The 24,060-nt window shown below is 43.1% G+C and overlaps 2 protein-coding genes across 11 annotated transcripts in view; one reads left to right on the plus strand and one right to left on the minus strand.

Moving 5' to 3' along the window:
- Positions 1–14,972, plus strand: part of MOBP (myelin associated oligodendrocyte basic protein) — a 53,375-nt gene extending 38,403 nt beyond the window's left edge. For both annotated transcript variants that reach the window (XM_082348794.1, XM_082348795.1), the window contains 2 exons: positions 2,791–2,874; positions 2,993–14,972. The gene's annotated coding sequence lies outside the window, so the exon portion shown is untranslated. The remainder of the gene's footprint in view (positions 1–2,790; positions 2,875–2,992) is intronic.
- Positions 1–24,060, minus strand: part of LOC309608508 (uncharacterized protein) — a gene marked incomplete at its 5' end in the record, with an annotated part of 555,765 nt that overhangs the window by 55,266 nt on the left and 476,439 nt on the right. The gene's annotated exons all lie outside the window — the stretch shown is intronic.

Below are 24,060 nucleotides of genomic sequence, written 5' to 3' on the forward strand. Positions count from 1 at the left end.
AGGACTACCTGACCTTTGCTCTCCACCCAAGTTTTTTAGGAGCTCTCCTTTCACATGGGACCCTGGAGCAGTAAGCACTTTTTAATTTATATCTAAGAGATCAAAACAAAAGGGTCTGTCCTCAAGTTCATGGACAAGTCTGCTCATCACCAGTGTCACTGGCCAACAAGGTCAATATTTGCTGACTGAGTAAATAATGAAAATATATTGAAGAGAAAATTATTTAGAGATTTATTGAGTAGTATGTAAGTAAAGACTCAGAAATGAGAATTCCAGCCATCAGGCAGAGGGTCCAGATGACAACTTCAGGTGCTCAAGGTCACACAACTATTCCAGAGGATAGCTGAGCACACCTAAGAGTACGCTACCATCTCCTCCATCCATATGGGGCTGGATGCCTAGACTCACAGGGGCATTTAGCACAGCCTGGGTCGGCGAGCGCTTGCTTTATTGGTTGATGGGCTCATGGGTGGGAGGGTGTAGGGATGGGTCTGGGCCAAGGGCACAGATCAGGGCGCCTCTCACACTCTCCACAGTGGTGGGAGTTGACCATGGCAGCTATCACTTTACCATTGTTAGGAAAGGTGGTGTGTGCAGTGATTCAGAGTGAGGGAGCTGAAAACAAACACACCTGTGGTCAAACCCCTGTCTGAGTGTTACTGGTTGTGTGAACTTGGATAAGTGACGAAAGCTCTTTAGGCTTCATTTTATAGATAAGGACAATTAAGTAGGAAGAACATGCAAGGAAGCAGTGTAGAGCTGGCATGTACAAAGTACTCACTCAGTAAAACAGGGAAACACGACACTCATTCTCATAGTCATAGTTCTCTTCACTACTTGTATTTACCTCATGTACTTATTTGTATACTTATCCCCTGTCTTTACCCCTAGAATGCAGTCCTCAAAAGGGCGAGGACCATGGTTTCATATCCCTGTGTTGTTTCTCATTCCCCTCGATTACATGATATGGACAACTGTCATTTTCTGGGATTTATGGAAACAGCTTTGAAAACATGGCCTTGAATCTCCTTTTGGCCCCATTTTAAACCTTCATTTCCACCATGCTATTGACTTGGCAGAGTGTGGATGTGGTCTACTTTCCACTCTGCTGTGGTGAGCAGACTCTACCTAGAAATGTGCCATGTTTGCAATTCCTTTTTAAAAGGTAATAATAATAGTAAGAAAAGCATCATCATTAAAATAAGTATGTCATTGTCTTTCTTAAGATGCGCTTAGTAACAGCTTGTACACAAAAGGTCCCCTATGCTGTATGACTTCCTGTAAGACACTTCCTCCTAAAACTTTCAGGCTGCTCTCATCCTCCAGCTCATTTACTCAGGGATTACATCTGTGTCTTAGAGAAAAATGTGATTATTTTCCATACCCTGGCCCTAGTGAGGAATAAAGCATTTCATCTGAGGAGCTGCAGCTGCAGACTCTATGCCAGGGGAAGACCAAATGTGAACTCATGTTATCCACTCAGAAAAAAGAAATGGGCAGAGTCCTTCCTCTGTTGCAGGGTCCTCTGCCTCCATTTGTCAGAGTATCTAGAAGTAGATAATGATATAATGTCAGGATCCCACAAGGATCCTTGCCACTATTCCAGAGAGTAACTCTCATGATCAAGGTACTCGATTTTACTTAAGCTTTCAGAAAATAATAATCTATTGAACTGAAATTCTTGAATTTTCAAATCTTTTTTTCCTCTTCCCTGAGCAATATTTCTATGAGTATGCCTATTTAAGCTTTATCTGCAATGAGTATTTATAAAATAAGATTTCATTTGAATATGCTAACCTCTCAGTATAATATACATCTTGATTTTTAAAAAATTAATTAGCTGATTTCTAAACATACACTCAATTTCTTGATATTTCCTACCTTGCTGTCTACATCTTGGGTATTTTGCAAACATATAATACCTTCACATAAGAGCGAATATAGTAAATTAATAAGTTTTCCAACTGTTGGCATTGAAAGTAGTAGGTCAAAGAAAGTTTCAGGAAAATGGGCAAAAATCCCTGCATTCTGGAAAGGGCAATTATAACAAAAATTGGGCTCAGACATGGTTTTGTTTCTCATTAGCTGTATGACTTTGGTCAAGTCATTTGACCCATCTGTGTTGTGATTTCTTTATTTGTGAGAGTGAAAGGATGACGCCTACCTCACCTTCCCTTTCTCACAGGGCTACTGTGCAGACCAAAGAAGATAAACTTTTTGAATCTAAAAGATTTAGCACACTTAGATGGAAATAAATTTTCAGAGGCTATTGTAAAGGAGGCTAGTTGACAGAGGTCAGCTTACCACTTTTTAGTCATCTAGAACTCTAGGAACCTGACCGCTGTGATGACTACTGTGATCAGATAGAGTCTAGGCGTCTATTTATTGATATAGAACAAGGTCTGGAGCCAAACTGGGCTGAGAAAAGGATATGTTGGTCCCCGTCTCTGGACCTAGAACCATGTACGCACTAGGGCTAAGCAAATTGAACAAAGCTCCCTGAGGCGGGGCAGGCTTTAGGAACATGAAATATTTGGTTAACCAAAGCACTTTGCCTTGCCAAGTGGTATTTGCAATCCTGGGGTAGAGCTAAAAGGCTCTGGACAAAGGAAGGGAACAATCATATGACCAGAAGGCATGAGGTTCTAGGATTTGCCCAGCTTCAGACACCTACCCTCAGTATCTATTTCTGAAGAAGGTGGGGGAGGTCAATTGAGGATGCACAGACACAACCACTGGGAGAATAATATAGAGTTTTAGTTTGACAGGTTTTTTTTTCCCTCCCAACAGCATTTTGAAGATATTGTCCTATTGTCTCCTGACCTCTATAATTGCCAATGAGAAATGCGTTGTCAGTCTGCTTGTCCTTCCATTGTAAGTAAACTGTATTTTCCCTTTGGCTGATTTTGAGATTTTTCGTGTTGTCTTTGGTGTTCTGAAGTTTCACTATGACATCACTAAGTATGGATTTATTTTTATTTATTTTGCTCAGGACTCAAGTTTCTTCAACCTGAAGATATGTATCTTTCTTCAGGGATGTGCAGAAAAAAGATATTGTTGTACAACCACCATAATGGCAAAAATTAAAAATTATCAAGTTTTGGCAAGGATGTGGGAAAAATTCTCATAAGCTACTTATGAGAATTTATAAACTATTACAACATTTCTGGGCTGCAATCTCGGGGTACTAGCAAAACAAAATATAACCAAGAAATATAATCCAAGAAATATCTATCGTCTTGGAAATCAAAAAGAAGATATGAAATAATTCCTGGTTTGAAGAAAGAACAGAATTAAAAGCTATATGGAAATGGTCAACAGTATTAGCCAGACACAAACATGCTTGGGGAAGTAAGGGAGACTACTGATCAACCTGGGGTCTCTCCAAGGTTACAAGTCTTAGAAAACAAAGATACTCGTTCAGAGTCAATTTTTTATCTGGGTTGTACTGTGGTTTCTGCTGGTTTCTGACATGGCAAAAGGGGGAAGAGTTAGAATGTACCCCTCCCTCTCTCCCAACTTTCCTTTGGTAACAGGTAGGAAAGCACAGTAGAAGATAATGGAACGTAGTAGAATGTGGAGGGATGTAAAATGGACAGTATTAGGTGGAGGGAAACTCAGAGCACAGGAGAGCAAGGGCATCGGGGCCGGCATTCTGCTGGGAGCTGGGGCGGCCAAGCACAGGCAGATGCCTGAAGCACTAACCAGGCCATGGATCTGTGTCCTTGAGAGAGCACAGCCAGACCTAGCCAAGCTTAAAGGGCAAGTGAGAATCTGGGGGCAATGCCAGGGGAAGTCCTGCTCGAGGTGTGGGGCTGGGTGAGAGGGAGTGCCAGAAGTAGGGAGGAAGCGTGCTAGACTCAGATGGGCTGTAGCTCAGAACGCCATACTCCCGAAAAGAGGAAGCAGGACAAGTACTGTCCCAAGGCAGCTGGAGGGACAGAGTGTCCTGGCTTCCTCACTTGGGGAGGCCACTTCTCTGTAGAAGTGGCAATAAAAAGGCAGGGAATCAAACTACACAGAGCCTTCAAGTAGAAATGTTTCCTGCCTAAATTCAGGTGCTAAATGAACAACAAAAAGAGAACCTCTACTATGAACAGTTTCCAACGATGAGATACCTGAGGCCATTACATTACTGGGAATAACACCAAGGGTGCCATGACAGACCACCTGAAAGAACAAATTAGTGGGCCAGCCCCACTCAGACCCAATGAGGAAACTTCACATTCCTTTAGCTCGTTTTAGATTTTGGTAAAGCCAGACCCCATGCTCCAAGTTTGCTGGGTTCTATCCTCCATATCATCCAGATAATACACAGTTACTACAGAATATGACATCAAGGAGAGAGCATGGTGTGTATTAATTCATGTAAAAAATTGAGTATCAGCACAGAAATGTTAATAACTAGAAATTACTGAATTCTCTATGTTGTCTGTTGTGGAAATAAAGGCCTCTGGGGAATGGATCAAAAATATCTGGAAATTACTTGAAACTGGTGAATAACAAAATGGAATTATAACTGAAATGTACTATAACCCAATTGTACTTTTTGTCTTTCAAGGGTTGGTTCCGGGGAGCACTACGCAGTGAATATTACAAAAATTACATAAAGCTCCAAAAGCTACTCTATGTAAATTTCTTGAGTGGGAATTCTCAACCATAATGTTTGGCATATTATTCTGATAATTCTATACCAGAATATAGAATTGTATAGTATATCAATTGATTTTGTGTTCTGACATTTTGACCGGTTTTGGTAAAACTGAGGTGTGTACCCAGAGTTGTCCTGATATATGCTTAAAAACCGGCCCTCTGGGTGGAAAGTCCTGGTTGATAGTGTTTGCCAATTTCCATGGTGTAAATACTTCCATTATGGCTGATTGTAAGCTACAAACATGATATCACTGAGTGCAGGATTGGGAAGAGATGTGCAAAGTTGACCCTTGTGAGTCGGTACAGGACACTGTATATACCTATGGGCCTGTGTGAAACTACAGTTTTTTACTAAAAATGTTGCCCTGTAAATATACGAAGGCACTAGTGAAAGAAAAAATATAATGGGAAAATAAATTCCAATTAGGAGCTCAAATGGAAAAAATTGACAGAGGATTTTTTTAACTTTGTATTCTACGTTTTATTATCTTTTATTAAGCAAACAAGCCATCTATGTGTCACCCTGAGTGTTCCGAAATCTTAGTTTCTTTGGTGTTCCCCTAGATGGAGGCTAGGGTTTCTCTCCTTTCAGATACTGGTGCTAAGACGATGCTGACCAAAGAATCGATGGGACCTGCTCACCGTGAAGCTAGTTTCAGGATGGCTGAGCTGAGGGTGGAGACAGAAGAAAAGATGTGGAGGCTTCTGAATTTGGGGAGGCAACACTGATATTTAGACTTCTGGTTTGGTATGATAATATATTGCTTTTAAGAAATTAATACTCATGGAAACAAGAAAAATCAGTTGTTCAAAAATTGAAAAAAAAAAGAATGGATTGATAAACTCTTCTGTTAGAGCAAGCCAAGAAGAACTTATTAAAATTGAGATGAATTGGAAATATCAATGGACATGTTTTTAAAGGAGGCTTTATCTGTTCCGCCCCTACAGTGATTTATGCCGTTGGATATTTTTGCTGCCATCTGCCAAATTCCAGTTGGAATGTGGGACAAGCTTAATTGTGGAACTAGTGCTTGTGGGTTCTAAAACTATTCTCCAACGAAAGGAACAAAGCCCTTGGAGGACAGTTGACTCCATATTTCTGGGCAGGGAAAAAAAATCAGGATTAGTTTGTAGATTCTAGATGTTGAAAGAAAACAAGGTTGCATTAAGGTATCAGAGAGTCATAAATCCATAATGAGGCAAAAGAGAAGATAAAACAGAATTGCCTGAAAAATACAGTCTCTGAAATTGTTTACTGAAAAGGCTGTGTATCAATTAATAAAAATTATGTGAAGCCTACACTTAAGTTTTTCTAAGCAACAGTTTGAAAATGCAGCATGCTGTCTTTTTCTATAAGGAGATGAACCCGCAGCAGGACACAGTCATAGGACAATATCAATATTCCAAAGATCTCTGTGAAATGTGGTTTATTTGATAGAAAAGGATGCAAGCGGATCGAAAGGGAATCAGGATTTTTGGTGATGCCAGGGATGACCTTTAAGAGTAGTTTCTCTTACCTTTCTAGCAATAAATTACCATCTTTCCTAAGTATTGCCAACAGTGGTTGCACAGCAGATAGAGGCATCCCCTGAAAGCTGCTGAGGTTTTATAAAGTAGCCAGCACGCATGAGGTATTGCAGGTTATATCATGTTGCTATGACCATTTACTCAGCAATGATTCACTTTGCACAGGTGCGGGCTCTACATCCTATTTCTATGTTATTTTTATTATCACGTGGCTGTGTGCCTCAGATGGCAAATCAGAAGCAGCCTCTCTCCCTGCGGTAGACCTCACTGTGCCTCACTACGAGAGGAGAAAATCTCGTAGATGTCACAAAATGTTAAGTGGACCCTGACCAACAGACAACTCTGAGTGGGCAATATCAAACAGAAAAAAAGGATGTGGTGAAGAAGTATCAAAGCTAGTTAAAAAGTAAAAGAAGAAAGATAAAATAAAAGGGAAGATGTGCCATAAAAATGTAAATTTTAACTGAGCTTCTCTTTCTAAGGAGATTTTAAAAGTAAGGAATTATAAAAAAATAAGTGAAGGAACAGAAAGTAGAATGATAAGGGATAAGCTTGGTCATGAATAGATGAGGAGAAACATGCTTGCCTTCACCACAATCAAAAGTACAAAAATCAAGTGGAAAAACAGGTCAATAAAAATGCCAATTGATGTCTCTAAGAACTAAATGTAGGATAAAACAAGTGAAAAAAAAGGTCATTTAAACACGAATTGGCGCTTATGATAACATCTGGTTCTTTACAAAGTCGGTATCTTAGATACATACTGTGGTTTACACAAAATTGGAAGGAAGCCAACCAGCAACAGGTTTATCATCAACAAAGGAGAGCATGGTGGCAACCAGGCAAGGAGGAGGTCAAACCCTCTCCCCAGAGGAGGTGGGGGCGGGCTGCTTTGGGCAAGAAGTCAGCACACGGTGGGGCTGCCCAGGGCGTGGCGTGATGGAGTACTGGGTGGAAACTGAGTGGGGTTCGAGGAAGAGCAAAGAAAGGAGAGGAGGGCTTTGGGCTTTGTTTAAATACGTTAAGTCCAAGGATGGGTGTCTGTGAGCCTCTGAGCATGGTCTGTGGTCAGTGTCAATCATGCAGGATTGTGTCTATCACGCAGGATTGGCAGATTTGCCTTCCTTAGTCTCCTCTTTTCTCCGATGGGTGTCACTGTGAGAACCTACCCCGGGCACTTGTGAGCCAAATTGGATTCATAGTGATGGAGACGGCCTACTGCTCTAAGCAAACTGCCCTCGTTCCTAACATCTCTGAAGGAAAGATGAGACCCCTGAAGAGAGGGCAAAAAGGAAAGCTGTCAGCATGTGACCATCGATCCCGTCCTGTCTCTTTAAATCACTGAACATAATTTGTGGCAATTTGGGGGATACTGCTCGGACACTGCCGAACCCCTATTGCCTGGACGTATATAAAAATACAGAAGGCTCTACCTCTAGACCCTCAGTAAGCAGAAGCAATGGGCCTTCGCAGATGGGAATGTCAGCTTGAAGTGAAGAGAAGGCAGACTTTAATTGCTGAGGAAGCCTGGTGTGTCAACGCCATTGTGAACACTCAGAAAATTAGGGGTACTTTGTTGGAACTTGAAGTTGTTTTGGGAGCATTAATATAATGTTATCCTATTTCTATAGTCACAGGCTGGTGAGTCCATAGTCAAAATAACATTCCACGTACAGATTCACTCATACCTACCCCTCACACTACTTCCCTTGTTTTGGTTCCTTCCTCAGACTGAATGAATTTTTCTCCTGTAGTTTTTTGACACTGCCCTCCTTCTTCTTGGTTCTTGCCATCACCAGCTGAACTCTGGGTGGCCCAACCCAGCTTTCCCTCCAGGTCCTGGGCAGTGGCTTCTTGATACTGACAATCTAGACCATCTCCTGCTCTGGCTTTGCTCCTCTACCTGAATTCTATTACATACGGGCTTCCATGCCGCCCTCCCAAGATACACACACAACACACTGATCATCTCTCATCATGCGCTCAGTCTCTCTGTCTGTATTCTTATATATAACAGAGGGCATTTTGCCCCAATGAATTCTTCACTAACATTATTTTTACACAGAATGGATGCCATAGTTTCTCATAAGAGCCGGTGACATTTTGGAGTCAGAAATGTCCTCATGCACAGGTGTCATCTGAGTCTATAAGACAATGAAGTTTGTAAAACCACTCCCTTCATCCAGACCTGCAGAACAAGTACAGACATTAGACTTTATATAGTCCAACATGCCTAATTTACAGGTGAAAAACAGAGTCCCTGAGAGGGTAAATGATCTGCCCTGAGTGTCTCAGAGAAACTGTGATGAAGGCACACACCCAGACCCATTGTTCAAAACACTTTCCATCGTGAAGAGCAATTTAGTAAGTGACATCATTCTGGAGGCTGTGAAGCCAGAGTTGAGCGGGGAGAGACCAGCAGGAAAAACATACAGGAGGCTGTTTAAAAGTCCAGAAAGTAGTTGAGGGAATGGACTCTAAGGTCAAAAAAGCAGAATTCATCTGTAAGAGTAAATCACCTCACCAGCAAATCACACAAAGACCCATCTGCCCACCCCTACACTCCCCAGGGACCAGGCATTCCTAGCCGAGGCAATACTGTGTATGGTCATGCAGAGGCAGGAAGGTGGTCTCCGAGTGATTAGCATGGATGAGGTTTAGGAGGCATGTAGAAGCAAAGCAGGAGATAAGGCCACTTCCGTGGAATTAGGACTTCCCTGCAAAGTCTGGAAATGTTCATTGTACCTAAGAACTCAGCCCGAGGTGAAGTTCTAGAAGAGGATCCAACACATGGTGGAAATATTGAAAGCCCAGTAATAAAAGGAGTGCAAACACAATCACCCACAGCTTCTGTCTGTGAATGAGGAGCCATACATAACACACGGGGCAATGGAGAACCATGATGGAAGCCACGAGGAGGTCCTGGAGTAAGGTGTCCCCAGACCATGGGCAAACCATAGACCTGTACTGCTAATGCAGAGGAACTCAGGGAGCAGCCCCTAGAGTGCCATGGTACGCCCACTAGACCGAGCACACACAGAGTCTTAATGATACTTTACAGCACCAGAATCAACTCACCACACGCTGGACATAATTAAATGTTTAATCACAACCAACAATGCTTCCAAGTGTGGTTTTTGGAATACACTAAATTGTTCACATGCCCACCAGCCACTCACCCATCAGCACACACCGTATAAACACCATTTCCCTCCTTCCACTGACATGTGTTAAAGATTTACTGAGCTATGCCCTATCAGGTATTTCATAAGATACCACATTACCTTATTTATTCATAATGTAGCAATTTAAAATAGTATTTTAGATGAGAAAAAAGTAAAGTTCAGAGACTCACCCAAAAGTCACATAGCTGATATTTAGAGGATCTGAGATTTTGACACCCATGCAAGTTCTATTCCCCAGCTCTCTTTTCCTGGTCAATCTCAATGAACTGACTGGTGTCCCCCCGGGAGGCCTTAGGGGTGTCTTCCCTCGGGACAGGCAATTCCTGTTGTTGCTGCCTTCTCTCCCCCGTGTAAGTGGCCAGGAAGCTCCTACATGCTGCCTGGCCAGTGGTGGGTGTTGTAGGGTAGTGGGAAGTTGGCAGGGCTTTTAGGAGGAGCCATACATAACACACGGGGCAATGGAGAACCAACGGGTGTTGTAGGGTAGTGGGATGACCCAGCTACTCCACACTTCAGATCCAGGTAGGCCAAGACTAAAAGCCACAGGCCACAGCTTCAGATGGGAATGTCTGTATTGAGGAGAGCCTGGTGCTCAGCCCTTTCTGGCCAGGCTCCTGGTTTGCACTGGATCCTGATCCCCCCAAGGCATACTCCACCATCCTCTGCTTCGTATGCATAAAAAATAGTCATCATTTCCTGAATGCTTACTATGTGCCAGGCACTGATCTAAGCCTTTTAGATATACTTAATTTTCACAACGACCCTTTGAAATACATAGCTTTATTACCCAAGTTTTGTAGAAGAAGAAATAAATCAGCCTGGAAACATTAATAAGTTGCCCAAGATTCCATAATTAGTCAGGAGTGAAGCTGGGATTTGAACCCAGCAGCCTGGATCCTGCCTTTCTTGACTTGCATATTGACCTGCCATCCCCTGGGGTTTTTGATTTTGCCAACTTGACCAACTCCAGACACTGGCCTCTTCTTCCTTGTTTCAACTCAATGACTCACAGACAACGTGGGCTCCTCAGTCTCCAGTTGTGATCTCGTGGTTTTTGAAATGATGATGCCCTTCAGCTGGACATTTCCTGTCCCCGAAGTTTCCTGAGGCTCACTGGCAACACTGCCAAAGTGTTCTGGGCTTAACCCTTTGGAGGATTAACTAACCCCTTGTTCCAGCTGAGACCTACTCCAATGTTGAAAAGAAGGACTAACTAGTTCTAAAGCCAGGAATGCCCTGAATTGCTGTTTGCTGGGTGAATGTCTGTCTAGACTATCTCCCATCTGTTAAAAGCCCTGCCAAAATCCAAATAGAAAATATGGGTTTATTGTGCTTTGTGTCGATCGCATGTATTGTTTAGGCTATGCTAGGCTGAAGTAACAAACACTGATTGATGGATCAAAGACAATCAAAATTTGTGCCTTGGCTCAGGTGACAGTCCTGGGCAGGTGTGTGGATTGGCTGGACACCTCTCCCCCACATAGGCATTAAAGGACCTAGGATGAGAGAGGCCCTGCCATCCTCAGAACAGGGCTTCCAAGGTCACTACTGTCCTGTTCCTCCCAGTCAAGTGGAAGGAGGAAAGAGTATGGAAGAATGCAAAGGAAGGGTTTCATGGACCGTGGCCACAAATGGCACATACAACTTCTGTTCACATCCCCTTGGCTGAAAATCAAACTGCAAGGGAGGCCGGGGAGTGCAATCCAGTTGTGTGCCCAAGAAGAAGAAAAACAGACTTTGGTGAACAATAAACTGTTCCTGTCACTCTACTTCTGATAAGTAATAGTCTGCACGTTCATATTTTGACTTTCTTCTTCAGTTTGCTCTTCTGCATTTTCCTGAATTCCGTTTTTATTTCTATATTTACTTTTCTACTTTACTGTGTTTTTTCTTTAAGTCTTCTATGGAAGGTGGCAGAAAAGAAATTTTAAAAAATGAATGTAGTAGAATGTAAATCAATGAAGTTAGAACACACGCTCTCACCATACACAAAAATAAACTCAAAATGACTTAAAGACTTAAACATAAGACACGACACCATAAAACTCCTAGAAGAGATCATAGGCAAAACATTCTCTGACATAAATCGTACCAATGTTTTCTTAGGTCAGTCTCCAAAGGCAATAGAAATAAAAACAAAAATAAACAAATGGGACCTAATCAAACTTACAAGCTTTTGCATAGCAAAGGAAACCATAAAAAATCCAAAAAGACAACCTACAGAATGGGAGAAAATATTTGCAAACAATGTGACTGACGAGGGCTTAATTTCCAAAATATACAAACAGCTCATATAACCCAACAACAAAAAAACAAACAACCCAATAGAAAAATGGGCAGAAGACCTAAATAGACAGTTCAGCAAAGAAGAAATACAAATGGCCAATAGGCACATGAAAAGATGTTCAACATTGCTAATTATTAGAGAATTGCAAATCAAAGCTACAATGAGGTATCACCTCACATGGGTTAGAATGGCCATCATTAAAAACTCTACAAATAATAAATGCTGGAGAGGATGTGGAGAAAAGGGAACCCTCCTATACTGTTGGTGGAAATGTAAATTGGTGCAGCTACTATGGAGAACAGTATGTAGGTTCCTCAGAAAACTAAAAATAGAATTACCATATGATCCAGCAATCCCACTCCTGGGTATATATCCAGACAAAACTCTAATCCAAAAAGATACATGCACCCCTAGTTCACAGCAGCACTATTCACAATAGCCAAGACATGGAAACAATCTAAATGTCCATTGACAGATGAATGGATAAAGAAGATGTGGTACATATACACAATGGAATACTACTCAGCCATAAAAAAGAATGAAATAATGCCATTTGCAGCAACATGAATGCAACTAGAGATTATCATACTAAGTGAAGTAAGTCAGACAGAGAAAGACAAACACCATATGATATCACTTACATGTGGAATCTAAAACATGACACAAATGAACCTATCTACAAAACAGAAATGAACTCATGGACATAGAGAACAGGCTGGTGGTTGCCAAGGGGAAGGGGGTTGAGGGAGGGATGGAGTGGGAGGTTGGGGTTAGCAGGCGTAAGCAATTATATACGCAATGGATAAACAACAAGGTCCTACTGTATAGCACAGAGAATTATATTCAGTATCCTATGATAAACCATAATGGAAAAGAATATAAAAAAAGAATGTGTGTGTATATATATATGCATAACTGAATCACATTGCTGTACAGCAGAAATTAACACAACATTGTAAATCAACTATACTTCAATAATAATAATATATATATAAATATAAATGAATGTAGTAGAAAATGACAGAGTATAAAATGATTTCTGTCTCTTATATACATAGATGGGGAAGATAGCAAGTTTTTGCTTTTGTTTTTGTTCCTGAGGAAAGGCCTACATTTGGGTAACATTTGCCAAGATTTTACAGATCTTAGGTCATACCCTGGACATGGTTCCCTTCTACACAGATATTCCCGTAATTGTAATATGGGTAACCGGATTCCCTTCTTGTGGTTATGCACATTATAGATGTAGATGACTGAAGAATGCCAGCCCATCCATGCTTATCTGGAATTCTAGTTATGATTTTTTTCATGAAGACAGAGCAAATAAAAATCATTATATTTATAAACATTTTGTATAAAAAGAACATTAAATGTAGGGTCTTTGTGACAGCTTTAAGTATTATTCATCACTAATTAATATATTCTATTCTGCCTTCAGACGTGAATAAAGATTTCTGGACTTGAATTTCATTAATAAGATGTCAAATTAATTATTAAGAATTCACATAAGGGAATAATGTATAATACTTGGAAAATAAATGAAAGCTTTATTCATTATTATTGAATAATCTCCAAGACATATAAATGAAGAAAGCAAGGTCCAGGGAAACTGAGACGATATAGAAGCCTCGTTTAAAGAGTAAGTAAGTCCTGGTTTTTATTTGTAACAATTCCTGCTCATTTTCAGATGCAGGGGAATGGTAACATGGGTAGATGGTGGATCATTTTTACTTCCTTCCCAATGATAAAGTCAATACTTTTGTGACAGCCACATAATTGGATTTCCACTCAGGGATTTCTGGGAGAGAAAGGATCAAAATAAAACTCTGTGAAAAAAAAACACCTGGAATTCCAGTATGAACCTGTTTGTGTGAGACAGTAAGTAATCTTCTTCTCTTGTGTATCATAAGAGCCTGGGATTGTTTACATTCTGCTCTAGGCTACTGAACCAAGTCAGCCAGAAAATAGCCATTGAAGTGCATGTTTTGGATTGAAAATCATCAACAGCCTCTGTGATTAGTGAAATAACTGGAGAGGCTGTCTTACTGGTTTGTGGCAGAGCATGACTCAGAGTACTATTGTGGTTATAATGGAAAAGGCACAATATTAAAGGTCAGTTCTATCTGCGGGGATCAGGGCATCAGTTCTATCTGTGTACTGAGCTCAGGATATTTGCTCTGTCTCTCAGCATGGCAGTGAGGATCCCATCAAATGAGGTAGTAAATATGATATGTAAAACGCAAGATCAATAGAGTCGATATTACTTTTATTGAATATATTTATATTTTATATGATATTTTTTTAAAAATCAGTGATCACAGATCTCAATTTTCTTGTGTTCTTTACTGTCAGCATGACTTGACAACTAATTAGTCAAAACCACCCATGAAGGTAGGCAGACTTATGCTTTAAGGAGAACTACCCCACACTGTAACTGACTGTGTAATAGCAGTATTTTTTTCATGTTTTTTTTCAAAGTGCCTTGAAGTCAATTGTGTTAGTCAGAGCTCGCCAGAGAAACAGAACCAACAGATTGTGTTTGTGTGTGTGTGTGTGTGTGTGTGTGTGTGTGTGTGTGTGTGTGTATGATATATATATGGAATTGCCTTGCCTGATTATAGAAGCTGAGATCTGCAGCTGTGAGCTGAGACCCAAGGTTGCTGATGGTGTATCTAGTCTGAGTCTGAAGGCCTGACAATCAAGAGAACTGATATTGTGGGTTTCAATCCCAAAGCTGCCAGGTTCAAGACCCAGGAAGAGCCCATGTTTCAGTCCACACCAAAGGCAGGAAAAACTGATGCCCCAGCTCAGGAGTCAGGCAGGAGGAGTTCCCTCTTACTTGAGAGACTGTCAGCCTTTTTATTCTCTCCAGGCCTTCAACTGATTGGATGAGGCCTACCCACCCTAGGGAGGGAAATCCACTTTACTCAGTTTACTGATTCAAATGTTAATCTCATCTAAAACACACTCACAGACATACCCAAAATAATGTTTGACCAAATATCTGGGCATCCTGTGGCCCAGTCAAACTGACATATAAAATTAATTATCACATCAGGTAAGTCTTGTTTTAAAATGATCTAGTTGCAAAGGTAAATAATGACTCATTAAACTATAATTTTTAAAGTCCTCAGTTCTAAAAGAACAGGGGTTATTTCATTTCCCCCAGACTTTGCTCTCCAAATAAATAGCCATTAGAGGGAGCTCTGGTTGCAGCGTAGAAACAAAATTATCCTCCATGAATTGATAATGTTAACTTGAAACTCTGTTTCCAGGTTTTAATGGAGACACAGAGAATATATATCTATATCTATATCTATATATATCTATATATATATATATATATATATATATATATATATAAAACAAAAAACACTAAACTAAGAGGTATTAAGTATCCTTTAGCGTCACCATTTTGTATATCTGAACAGAGTGAGACCAGACTTGCTTCATGGAGTGCAAGAGCCGAAATGATACAGCAACAAAGCTGGGTGGAATGGGATAGGCTCTGGGCTTGAGTTCCAGCCATGCCATGGAAGCAGCTGAGTGCCCTTGAGTCAGTTGCTTCCCATCTCTCCTGGCCTATTTCCTCTCCTGAACAATGAAGATGACAGAGATTAGTGTTTATCACACATTGGTATCTATGGATGGGAGAATTCTAGAATTAAAAAATTTTTTCTTTTCCCAAAAGATAACCTTGAAAATGTTATGTTCTTAAAAGCTGATGTTCTTGAAAGAATTATCTTAAGTATACTCTCAGTCATAAGGATGATACACTCACAGTCAACCCAGCTTCTGCCATGCAGTTTATGAGCTATGTTGACATTATGTGGGTACCAAGTGATCCCTGTCTTAAAGTGACAGCACTGAACTTTTAATCTGTTGCTAAGCCTCTTCTGGATGACTTTAGGTTGGTGTTGTCAAAATGACAACAGTTGACTTATAATTACCATTGTACCGATAAAGACAAATTTTCTCTTTCGCAGAGATAATATTGAAATTGAAATATTCTATGACAATGCAATTGAAAGCACTGTCATAGAATAATATTTTAGAGTCATAAGTCATCTTGCAAACTGAAAAGGAACCCTCCTACACGTTGGTGGGAATGTAAATTGGTGCAGCTGTTACGGAGAATAGTATGGAGGTTCCTTAAAAAACTAAAAACAGAGTCACCATATGATCCTGCAATCCCACTCCTGGGCATATATCCAGAGAAAACTATAATTCGAAAAGACACATGCACCCCAACGTTCACTGCAGCACTATTTCCAATAGCCAAGACATGGAAGCAACCTAGATGTCCATTGACAGATGAACGGATAAAGAAGATGTGGTGTATATATATATATATATATATATATATAATGGAATATTGCTTAGCCATAAAAAAAAGAATGAAAATGGAGGTATTTTAGACTGAGGAGCACATATGTATTTTTTCTTGATGGATTTTTTTTTTTTTTTGGTACATTGGGAGGAACTCATGATTTCACATCGCTACTTCTGAAGACCCTGTTGGGAATGAGAGAGGAAGCATTGGCTCTGCACACGTATGTACACATGCATGTACCCACACATACATGCAAAGGTACTGAACGAGTTGTTACCCCCATCTTATCCAAACTTCCCTTTCTCACCAGTATGTACAGCCTGCTGCTGTGAGGAGGTAAAAGGAAGAGAATGATGGCGAAAGAAAGGGACCGGGGAGGCAGGAAGGGAAAAGGAGCAGCAAGGCGTGGATCTGGCAGCAGCGGGCACTCCGTCTGAAGTGAAGAGAAACACAGGATACTGTGGCCTCCCTTTGTCTTCACTCCACATGTTAATTAAAACTGATAGACAAGGCCAAGTGCAAGTTTCTGAGCATCCAGTGCCTGTACTGAGCTTGAGGGTGTGTTTCATGTATTAAACCCACAGCCACAAAGCCTTCGACTTTGAAGTTCTGCAGAGCTACACGAAACCCTCTGCTCTCCCCTATTGTTACCCTTTGTGGATAAACAGGGGCTGAAGCACAAGTAGCCTTTGGCTTTCTTCTCGGTTGGGTGTAAGCCTGTTCAGCCACAGTTTGATGGTTATTATTAACGTATCTCATCTAATCTAAGATTCCTTCAACTGTAAGTCATACCATTATTTTATGTGCCACTAAAAAAAAAAAACAAAAAACACTGTCAAGTACGCTAGGACACAGCCTGAACAATGTTGCCGCTCAATGCATGGATGGGGCACAAGAGCTTGCTGGTGCTTCGAAATGCCTTTCATCTGTTCTGAGGGACTTGGCAATCTCTCCTGCCTTTGGTCACACTGTGCTGGTGGGCGATAAGCCATCTTTGTGCATTTATCTCAGTAACAAGATGTACCTCCATTTCTTCTACCTGAGGGTTTCTAAAGCACTTGGTTATTGCTTCGAAAGAAATATGAGATTGCAATCATTCCTTTAACAAAAATACCGGCTTCATTAATATAAAATATATACTCCACTGCTCCATTTCCATGCCTTTCTGCAAACACAATGACTTTTTTGCTTGCCAAATTACAGCGAAATCTTTCTGAAGATATTTTCAATAACAAATTCAACATTTGTAGCTCTGACAACATCAGGAACAGCCCTGGCCAAGTTTGTTCATGATAACTACAATGATTCTAGCTGCCAGACTGTGAATTGTGAGACACATCCTCATTTCACAAATGTTAAACTATGAAGAAAAAAACCACATGTTTTAGAAGCAAAGAAATACCTTAGATCTGCTTCATTTTAACAGTTATGCTTTTCCTCCTTGAGCACTTTCTCCAGCAGCTCTGCCTTCCACCAACAGCCCTCTCACCTGGCCAGTGTGTGCCCGCACCCCTGAGACTCAGCATCGGTTCAGGGGACGGTAGGTGCTGGGGCAGCCTCCTGCCCTCGGCGGCAGCATCGCTGGCATGACCTTCATGGTGGGGATACAGAGCTGTCTTGTTCTGGGCACACAGAGCAGCAAGAAAAAGAGTCCCCCTTGTGGAGGTTTAAGAAAAGGGGGATTATTTGTGAGCCCTTAACAGGCACTGCACAGGCTTCCAAGGGCTGAAAATAAAGTCAGCCAGGCTCATGGGACAGAGCCTATTAAGTCAGAACCTGAGGTCTCTAACTCTTGGCCCATAAGATTCTCCCATTTCTGCTTCTGATTCCTCCATGTAATAGACACTCAGTAAATGCTTGAAGGACTGTAGCTCTGGCTCACCATGGCAGCAGCACGGGCCCGACGCTCCATGACACAGGGTCTAGTCACAGGGTCTGGGTTTTGTAATTCACATTCTCAATAGAGAAACCTACCAGACTCAGCCCAGCCCATGGATTTGCTCTCCCCACCATCTTTCCCCACCACGAGGTCAGATGTTCATCTCTGGTCAGCTCTGGCCAACCTCAGGCTATCCCTTCAGTAGGAACTGTGGGAGGGGTCACTTCTCCCCACCACCAAATGCTGTGGGCAGAGAAGTAACAACTGGCTGACCTGGTACAGGATTCGTGCAGCTTTTAATCCTTCATCAGAACCCCGGAAAGATGCTGCATGGGCCTAGCTCAGTACTCTGTTAAATCATCTCAAGGCAAAACTCAGCTTCCATAGAAGCTGAACAGTGGTGACCAGGCCACACTTGGCTGAGCAGCTATGATAAAGGAAGAGAAGAAGGGACATGGATCTTATTCTATTACTGTTTTCAGTGATGCCACTTTTTGTTTGATGTAGACCTACATAAACCTATCAAGCATGGATGCTTTCCCTATGAACCAAAAAGGTATCTAAGGTTACAGCCTACCCACCTGCCAGAGCCTCCATATGGAATTCTGTGATCCCAGAGGTGATAAACAGTGGCAAAGTGAGGGTGGGATGGATATGGGGAGTGGAGAGGTACTTCCATGGGCCTGGGTATGTCAGTGGGTAGGTGTACTTTATAGCAGATTATTTCTCTTTAAGGATTTATCACAGGGTTTCTTTCAATGAGCACATTTATAGGGTGAGTCCTGTCACAGGCTGATTGCAGCTTCCACCCAGCACTGGCATTGCCTAAGGGCAGATGTCCTGGTAGAGTAAGTAGGACACCAGCCTCACAGCAAGAAGTCACCTCTATCATAGAACAGAGCTACGACCTTGGTTAGTGTCCTGGCCGAGGCCACACTTCCAACCCCCACTCCACAGAATATGGGGAGATGCTGGCTTCTTGCCCAGCTGCCAGGATCCCCACTTACAAAGAATGCTGTGCTGGGGAAACGAAGGTCCTCACACTATTATCAGCGCTATTTTTTTTTTTTAAAGAATTTCTTTTTTTAAAAAAAATTAATTAATTAATTTTTATTTTTGGCTGTGTTGGGTCTTCGTTTCTGTGCGAGGGCTTTCTCTAGCTGTGGCAAGTGGGGGCCACTCTTCATCGCGGTGCGCGGGCCTCTCACCATCGCGGCCTCTCTTGTTGCGGAGCACAGGCTCCAGACGCGCAGGCTCAGTAGTTGTGGCTCACGGGCCTAGTTGCTCCACGGCATGTGGGATCTTCCCAGACCAGGGCTCGAACCCGTGTCCCCTGCATTAGCAGGCAGATTCCCAACCGCTGCGCCACCAGGGAAGCCCTATCAGCGCTATTTAAATGTGCTTGGCCGAGAGCCTTGCCCATTATAGGATTTCTGCCTCGGTGCCCAAGGCGTTCTCTGCCCAAAGATTCTGGTACTGACAGTACATTTTGTTGCTGGCAGAGGTGGAAGAAACCAAGCAGGCTCTCTTTGGCCAAAAAGACCTAAGAGTCCTGGGTTTCCTGCAGATGCTCACTCTAGAGAAACACCACATTACAAGTCAACTTCCAGATGCTCATCAGCTGGGCCAGTGTGATCAGAAATGCAGAGACAGTCAACCACAGATATGTCTCCAACAGCCCCGCCGTGAGTTTCTGGGTCCAGAGGGACACAGGGTCCCCTGCTGTGGGCAGATTCCTCCTAGCTGGGCCACTGGATACAAGTTTTCTATCAGCCAGTGGCTGAGCTCATGAAAGGAAGCAAATGATGGGATTTATCACCAGCTACTCCTTCCAGTGGCAGAGAATTCTCAGGTCAGGCCCTTTCTGACTCTATAGGATGTTTCTCCGAGGAGGTGGGGAGGCAGCGGTTTAGAGGATGCTGTGAGGGGCGTCCAGGGGCCCCTCACTCATCCTCACTTATTTCTCTAAACCTCATCTTGTTCAGAAAGGAGATTTGAGGGCAGTTAGAGAAATATGAGCAACACAAAAGAATAAAAAGAAAAAAATGTTTAAAAGAAAGAATAAAAGTAAAAGAAAATCAGAGCAAAGGAAAATGACAGCGAGAAAAAAAGTGAAGGCTGATGGGGCAACACCAGAGCACAGTGTGTTTTCTCTGATGACTTGGTAAAAATTGCTAATCACGGGCATTTAATGCCTCACCTTTGCGAGGCGGACACGGAAGCTCCGTACCCCGGCCCCAGGGATGGGCAGAGTTCAGTTCTGCGTTGAGGCTGGGTTGGTTCTCCCTTCCCTCTTACTTTCAGGCCTCCCTTCTCCCCCAGGGGTAAGCAGACTGCTGCTCGCCACCCGCCAGAAGCTGCCTTAGGTAAACTTTCAGAATAAAAGGATGAGGGTCAGGGTCAGGGGGTTGACCCCGATCTAGAAGCCCAGATCCTATTAAGGGCCCTGGTGAGGAGAGAAGTGGGGGAGCCTGGTCCCAGCTAATCTGCTCCCCGGTTTCTGCAGCAGCACATTGGGGTCCCTGCTCCGACAAGGCTGTGGCTCCTGGGGTCCCAGGGCCAGGGAGGGCGTGGAGGTGGCCCAGTAAAGGCCGACCTCTATAAAGCAACGCGACTTTCTAGCTGCGTGACCCTCAGCCAGTTGGTCAGTCTTCTCAAACCTAGGATAGCGATCTTTAGAGTGAAATAAGTTAATGGGTGTTAACTCGTTTACACAGGCCTAGTGAATTAGTTGAATCAGATCCTGAACACAGAAACTCCTGGTTGATTGGAAACTTAGCCTCTCGGTACTGGAAGGAGAGAGAGACAGGGATCTGCCAGGGAAGCCGTGTGACATAAGAGTTAATGGCTGGGGCTTCCCTGGTGGCGCAGTGGTTGAGAATCTGCCTGCTAATGCAGGGGACACGGGTTCGAGCCCTGGTCTGGGAAGGTCCCACATGCCGCAGAGCAACTAGGCTCATGAGCCACAACTACTGAGCCTGCGCGTCTGGAGCCTGTGTTCTGCAACAAGAGAGGCCACGATAGTGAGAGGCCCGCGCACCGTGATGAAGAGTGGCCCCCGCTTGCCGCAACTAAAGGAAGCCCTCGCACAGAAACGAAGACCCAACATAGCAATCAATCAATCAATCAACCTTTTTAAAAAAAAAAAAAAAGAGTTAATGGCTGGAGTGCAGGAGGCAGGGCCCTTTCACTTACTTTGGGCAAGTTTCCAAACTTCCTTTAGTCTCAGTTTCCTCCTCTGAATAATGGGAATAATCATAATTATTTCCATTATGATTTCTGTGGGGATTCAATGGCCCAGTTTAGGAAAGGTGTTTAGAACTCCAATTGTTACAGTAAGTGCTCAAGGAACATAAACTATTACTATTACAATCACTGACATTCATAAGGGAGGAAATCATTAATTCTCCACGGTGCCGGAGGATGTTTTATACCGCCCCGCCCCCCGCACTGCCCCACACAGAGAGAAGATACACTGTTCTCAGGAGCAGAGCGTGGAAAGCCAGGTTCACAGAACTGGCAAGACTTTTTGTTGGAAACTGATCTAATAGTACTCATAATTCACTTTCACTCATTCAGGAGACAATTGTGGCTGAAGAAAACATCTATCTGATGAGTTTGCCCTGTGTCTTGGCCAACTCTCTGATTATCTACTCTTTCTGCGGAGCTGCTTCATTTACTTGGTGGTGATGGGATCCTAGGAAGTTTCCACAAAGCAGCACGACAGCTCTGGAGGTAATGGAGGGCAGAGTTAGGGCTGAACACCCTTTTCTGAAGATGAATGGTACGTGCAAACACAGAAGTTGAACCAGCTCTGTCTTAGAGGTTGAAGCAGAGAAAGCCTGGATTATCCTATATCTTTAAAGAAGTGGGTGGGACTGCATTAAGAAATAGATAAGGCTGATTTATAATTCACATTAACTTTTTTTCCCCCTGAGAAGATGCTTAGTTTAAGAATGCTGAGGGGGAATTATTCTGTTGAGAAGATTAAACAGCTTTCCTATAATCTCATTTACACTATTCCAGTGCTCAGCAAACGATTTCTTCATGTAAAGGCATTTGCTGGATGCTGTGTTGAGGGTGATATAAAAAAAAAAGCCGTGGCCCTGCCCTTAAGGCAAACTTCTTCTTGGGCTACTTTTAAATTATCCTTAGTAGGCTCAAAATTAGTACTACCTGCTCACTCTTCTTTGAAAGATGATGGCTAAACGAGGGCCTCTTCCTGTTGCTAGGAGTAAAACCAGGTCATTTTGAGCTGCACGAATCAACAGGAGAAGGAAAGTGAGCAGACTTTGTGTGTGTGTGTGTGTGTATAGTGTGTATAGTGTGTGAGTGTGAGGTTCACTACCATGTACAGTGCCTGGCACACAGTAGGCCGGCTCTCAGTGAATGTTTGCTGAATGAATGAACACTGTGTGTGGACAGGAATTTCTGCATCCCTGGGAGCATGTATGTTTTCCCTGGGAGGTGTGACAGGGTCTGCAAAGAACTGGGAAGATGGGACAGGATTTAGACAGCAGCCAAGGTTGTCTAGCAGTTCAGGGTCAAGGGACTCAGAGAAGATCCCGCAGTCAAGGTGAGAAGGAGGAAAGGTTCCGAGTCCAACTGCCCTGACTTGGGATTCCAGCTTTGTTACTTATGAGCTGTGCGACCTGGTCACCTGGCCTTTCTGAAAAGGAGGCTGGTGACAGGTGGACTTCCTGGAGGAGGATGGGCCCCTCTTTCCTAGGCAGGTGTTTTCAATGGGCAGCAGAGCCCAGGATTCCCTTGGCTGGAGCAGAAGAGATTCAGGGCCAGGAGTGTGCTGAGGGGGGCAGAAGCAGCCCCCGCATGCTGTGAGCTGGCCCAGCTTCCCATAAGGAAGGAGGGCATGCTCCCAGAGGGACAAGTATTATACAAAGGGCTCTCAGTTTCTCAGGCAGCTGGAAGCCTGGGGTTTGTGGGAGGTTTGAGTGGGGCCAGGTGGAGAAGAAGGGATGCTGGCAGGTGCTGCCTGGAAAAGTCTTAAATTCCACAAGGACAGAACTGAACATTTGTCTCCCCACCTTCCCCAGAGCCCAAGTCAGGAAAGGAGAACAGTATTATTCTGGCTCAAAATATGAAGTCATCTTACATCCCTTCCTCTCCTCACCTCCCACATCAGACACCCAGTCACCAAGGCCCATCACCTCCACTTCCTAGAGCCTGCTACAACTGTCTAATTCTCCTCTGCTGTACCATTGCCACAGTTCACGGTCCCCACGGAATACAGTCTCCAGGCACGGGAAATGTGACTTATCTTTTTAAGAAACCTCTTCCCTACGTTGGCTGTTTCATGATCCCCGTCATTCGTAGAATTCTGACCTGCGTGAATGGGCCCTGCCTCCTGTCCGGATGCTCTACCCCACTTCGCTGAGCAAAGAGTTCCAGAAACAGAGACAATATCCTCTTCTAGATGAGCTTTGTAATAAAACCAGGTGTCTCCCTTCATGTTACAAAAAAAAGCCTCTGGTGAAAGCTCACTATAGTCAAGGCACTGGCATGTAGTGCTCTGTGCCTTATCTTATTTCATCCTCACTACAACCCTGAACTTTAGGGACTTCTACCACTCCCATTTACAGATGGAGATGGAGGGGGAAGTTACATAATGTCACCCAGATCAGTTCACTAGTCAGTGACGGCGTCAAACCAGCCAGCCTGACTCCACAAAGGGAAATTGTGCCTTCCCTCCTATGTCTTGAATTGATCACCTTCGATGGTTGGGCCATGAGCACATATTTGACTGACACATTAACCAATTTGTCTCTTGAAGCAAACCTGGGAAGTGGGGAAGTCAGGGAATATTATCCTTATTTTTCAGAAAGGCAAAGTGAACTCAGATATAATCTCTAAATAGTAACGATGACGATGACAATAATGACATTACGCCGAGTGGCTAACACGCACTGCAGAGCACGCTGGCCTTGCCAGGGCAACACTCCATGTGGACCATGTGTGCAATAACTAAGGTCACACGGGTACTCACCCAGGAGAGGAGCCCGGCCAGATTCCAAGGGGACTGTCCAGGGGCAGAAGACAGGGGCAGAGAAGACCCAGAGCCCACAGTTCTTACACCCAGAGGCGACCTGGGAGGACAGGAGGGAGTGAAATAACAAGGGCTGACTGGCCATACTGACAGTACAAAGTACCACGCATACAAGCCCCAGCATCTCCCAAA

Source organism: Balaenoptera borealis (assembly GCF_965194805.1).
Source record: "Balaenoptera borealis genome assembly, chromosome: 12".
Lineage (NCBI taxonomy): Eukaryota > Metazoa > Chordata > Mammalia > Artiodactyla > Balaenopteridae > Balaenoptera > Balaenoptera borealis.